We start from the raw sequence: 5000 nt of genomic DNA, 5'->3' as shown, positions 1-5000 counted from the left end.
GCGTGAATCCAGTAGATTTGTAGATTATGACAATGATTCTTGCTAGTTATTACTAAGTATTAGATGAAATTCCAGTTTCTCACAATCATCGCATCTCGCAATTTAAATTTTGTTTGCAGTTCTTCCTGACGTGTATTACGTGAATCTGTTGTTTTCCATCGCAAACGACTGGTTCAGCATTGTTAAAGTCCCGATAGTAGGGGAGGGCATGAAGTATATCAGAGAAGTTGTGGGGTAAAATAGGCTTAAATGTAATAATTATGTAAAAAAAAAAGCACATAAAAACACTAAAACGTTCAAAATCGGCCGTGCCGCCATTAATCGAAATCTACGAACTGAGGTGGCAAGTAAAAAAAATGTAAGGGATCAGTTTCTTTCGCCAAACCCTGTGGTAATACCCCCCCCCCCCCTTTAACCCCCTAGGAAGGGGACACTGCCCCTTGGACCCCAGTGGTCTTCATATACTGCCTTATAACCACACAACCCGCCTATCCACCTAGCTGGAGGGGGGAGGGTGCTCCATTCCCTGTGCCCCCCAATGGTCTTTATATGCTGTGTCCTAACCATCTAACCCACCTATTCCCGTTGACAGGGGGCTCTGGACCCCAGGGGAGCGGACCTTCAATAATAATGAGTATTGGCTCACTGTTAACCCATTGCGGACGGGGGATAGATTCGCTTGCCCAGTCTCCAGGAAGAGTTTTATTTCAGAGCGAGGCAGCTTCACGCAACAAAACTTGGGTAAAATTTCCGAATAACGCCGCGTTACGAAATGCCATAAAAGTGGTATCGATGGATTCCTCTCAACCTCTACTGTTCATATATAGTGGAAATAATGCACGATTCCAACCTGGGTCTCTTTTATTAAGGCATTTCATGCTACCTCGTCCTACTTCGGGGCATATTTCGTTTGCAAAATCTTAACCCAATTACCTACCTAACTTTGCCTAGTTTTGAATTAAGCCCTAGCCAAGGGGGGTGGGGGCTTCGCCCCCCCTGGACTCCTCCTTTTTAGGTCACTTCGTGCAACATACCTTGTGCAAAATACCCCGAAAACCACCATCCTCGCCTTGAAATTCAAACATGGCTGTGTTTACGTATTTACGGCTAGCGACAAGCTGTGGACTGGAAACCCCCAATGAATTACCTGCATGCGCTGTTATGTTCTCTCGATAGATGGCGCAATATTCCCCATTGTTTACAGTATAATTATAGAGTGCCCTCTATTGAGTGGTCGCGTCATTATCGGTCCTAGTTTCCTATCCTGAGGAATATATGAGACGAAGACTCAGTTGCTGTCATCATGGCGCAGTGTGAAGGTTATTCGTGGTCGCGGCATTTTCATCTACATAAGTATCACGAAGTGCCTTGGATAGGGGAGGTCCACAGGGGGGCGTAGCACCCTCTTGGCAAAGGCTGACTTCAAAACTAGGCAAAGTGAGGTAGGAATTGGGTTAAGCTTTTGCATACGAAATGTGTACCGAAGTAGCACGAGGTGCCTTAATAAAAGGGAGGGGGTCCAGGGGGGGCGAATTCCCCCCTTGGCTAGGGCTAACTTTAAAACTAGGCGAAGTTAGGTAGGTCACTGAGATGAGATTTTGCAAACGAAATATGGACAGAATTCATACTTCATCCCGCAATTTCCCTGATCTACTTCATGCCCTCCCCTACTATCGGGACCCAGATTGTGGGGTCCAGGGGTGGAAGCGCGCATTATTTCCACTCTATATGAATAGTAGAGGTTGAGAGGAATCCGTCGATACCACTTTTTATGGTATTTAGTGACTTGGCGTTATTCGGAAAATTTAGCGTATTGTACTCATGTGTGCGATATTACAGGCTTTATCAATGTTGCTGGTGAATAAAATAGTAGTATAGGGTCCATATCAGCTCATTTTTTTTCTTTATACTTAGTGTGATAGTAGTATTGCTATTATATGGGAGGACAAAAAGAAACTTTATTTTCTCGTATACAAGTAGTCACGAACGAATACTAACAATATAACCATCCACAATGAAAATAACATGAAGTGGCCAGGGAAGAGAAGAAAACTTGTGCTTACTACTATGATTGCAATAGTTAACGCCATCCCTTCTAGCACAGGGGCACATTGTAGACACTGGATATGGTTTGAGTTCACTTTCCTCTTCTCGTTCTGCCCGCACATCCTTCATCGCCGGTGGCATCTAAGTTTTGGATGTAATGTGAAACCCATTTTGCTCAAAGTTACGGAAATTATAGTATGTACGTCATGACGCCTGTCACCAGGCCCAAGTTCCTGCGTTATGTTTGTCATGACTCACGTTCGCAATGGGTTAATGTTTGTTTTAGCATATCATTTGCTGTCAGAAAACCACATAATGAAAAGGCGATGTTGCACCTTTCTTCTAGATTACTTCAATTAAAAATGCACAATTTCAACACTTGGGGCATTTTATGGGCTCTGATAATACACCATGATGGATACTAGTGTAATTTTTCCCATTTTTTGCCACAATAGAAGATTGTCCGACAATCGATATTGTTATCAATAGAAGCCTATCACCGGCGATGGTCGAGACATGGAGGCCGATAGTGAATATACTCATCCATAATTTATTATAAATGAATTAAAAATATATATACATTTTTTGGAATGTTTAAGTACTTGAAATAAAATGTGCGGAATTTAGGATTGTGAAAGTAAAGACACTTTTAACTAGAATTAAATTTTTCAAAATTGTATAGTAACACTTGAACTAGTTGACATACCGCTGAAATTAGTTACACAGTCATTATTAGTTTGACATCATACTGTTAACATAGCAACTTAAAATGAATGTATTGCTGGCGCATCAAAGCTGCTGGATAACTTCTTTGCTAACAATTTGTATAAGAAGTGCTTTGAATGAAAATTGACATAATTTCCGTTCTATCGACCACATGTCCTATTATCCTTTTATCTTGTGACTACGCAAATCAACCTATACATTAAATCCCCGACAGGGAAATACCACAGGGGCACGGGGGAAGGGAATCCGAGGACGGAGTAAAGGGTTAGATAATTTTGCTTGGTTAGTGTGTATTGCATAAAATCTACGGGGGTCCATGACTGGGTCAATGGCGTACGAATCTTTAGAAACTTAACTAAATGTGGCGTGGCGTTCCCGTAGACTTTCAGTACTGGTGCTTCCGACTATTGAATTTTTCCCCAAGAGATTTGACGCTTTTTTGTGTGATTTTTACATATAAATATCTTGAATTTGCTGTATTTCAGGTCGTTTTACCCCATAATTTCCTAATATACTTCATGCACTTTCCTACTATCGGGACTTCAAGATTGTCAGCTAAATATGGTACACAGCGCCAAAGAAAATCGCTACATTTTCATAGATTATAGTATTGTTGAAATTAGAACCGATATTCACTCTCAAATTAATCTGATTCTTCTACAAACAGTATGAATATCGACGGTTTTATTCAGCTGTGATCAGAACGATTCCGATATTTATTTTCGCCGGAAAACATGCTCGGGGAACCCATGAGAAATCTTTTTTTTTTTTTTTTTTGGGGGGGGGGGGGGGGGGGCTACAAATGACACACAACGTAACATATTTCTGCTTTGAAGTAATAGAGCAAAAGATGTGGTTATTATACAATTTAGTAAACCCTGTGGTGTAGCGTCTGCACAGTGATCGCAGTTGCCTCCTCGCTTACGCCATGACATGCGGTTCTGTTTTTGGGGCACTTTTTGTCTACTTATTCTTAACCCAAAACCTAACCTAAACTTTGCCTAGTTTCAAGATTAACCATAACTAGAGGGGGTGTATCCCCCTGTGGATCCCCCTCCCCTTTTCAAAGGACTTTGTACTACTTACCTCAATTTTATGGAATTTAATTTTTGTATATAAATACACAGAGCTTGAAATAGTTCCTTATTTAGAAATGTACCTTTTGATTCCATCGTCAACGTGTTTCGTGTCGCCAATCTATACCCCGTGCCCAAACCATTACATTAATCGCATGTACATCTTGATACGACATGAAACTGCCGTGATTGGCCGGTTGATGTAAGGGTTGTCTTCATTGAACATCTTGATTTTTTCACGATGGGTGGCTCTTTTCCAGACCATTGCATATCAAGTAAAATAAAAACTACACCAGTCGAGTGTTTATCAATGCAGGAAGAAGAGAGCTGCTAAGAGTATTATGTTTCCAGAGCAAATAAATGTCAGATGGTGTTATAGATCAAAAAGTGTCTTTTATTTCATCGACTTGAAGATTCTATATACTGCTTTCCGTGAAAGTAACGTTGTCATTAACTAAGACCATATCAAATGAGACACTTCATCTGACATTTCTTGCCCAATTTGCAAATAAAGAAGTTATTTGATATAGAATATATTCTCATAGCAGTACTTTCGACATTCATCAAGCATTGATAACCAATCGACTGATTAAAAAAAAAAAAAAAAAAAAAAGGAAAAGATTCATCTATCAGGAAAACATATTTTGGATTTCAACTAATCACGGGTTCTGTTTCTTATTGTTTGTGAATCTGCGGCCTTGGCACTGCAAGCAAGTCAAGCAAAGATATGCGTGTGATTTCGGTACAGTAGCGACACGGGATAAACATGGATGATTTGTTCAAAAGGTTCATTGCTTCATAAGGGACCAGAGGCAAGCTCCGTGTATAATTACTGCAATAAAAACTCGGTATAGGTCCAGTTTCAAATAGCTGTAAGATAAAGGAAAATAGCACTTGCCGTCAACAATTTTCACTCGAAGCACTTCCTCCGCAAATTGTTAAAAAAGTTAATCCCGCTGGTTTGATGCGCTAGCAATACATTTTATCAATCGCTCACAACGTTGAAAGTGCAATATCCGCCGGGCAGCCTTTGTGCATATAGCCGCGCAACTCATTTCTGCGGTATGTCAACTAGTTCGTATTTTACTATGCAATTGAAAAAAAAAAAAAAACTATTAGCTCTAGGTCTCTTTCCTTTCACAATTATATATT

At 40.3% G+C, this 5000-nt stretch overlaps 1 protein-coding gene across 2 annotated transcripts in view; it reads left to right on the top strand.

Moving 5' to 3' along the window:
- The window catches only part of LOC122264257 (cartilage oligomeric matrix protein), a 16473-nt gene that overhangs the window by 645 nt on the left and 10828 nt on the right, over positions 1 to 5000 (top strand). The window lies entirely within an intron of this gene.

The sequence above is a fragment of the Penaeus japonicus genome, unplaced genomic scaffold (assembly GCF_977035675.1).
Source record: "Penaeus japonicus unplaced genomic scaffold, GWHDUDI00000001_assembly GWHDUDI00000026, whole genome shotgun sequence".
NCBI lineage: Eukaryota > Metazoa > Arthropoda > Malacostraca > Decapoda > Penaeidae > Penaeus > Penaeus japonicus.
The sequence above is the reverse complement of the archived record's forward strand: the minus strand, read 5'-3'. Positions and strand labels throughout refer to the sequence as shown.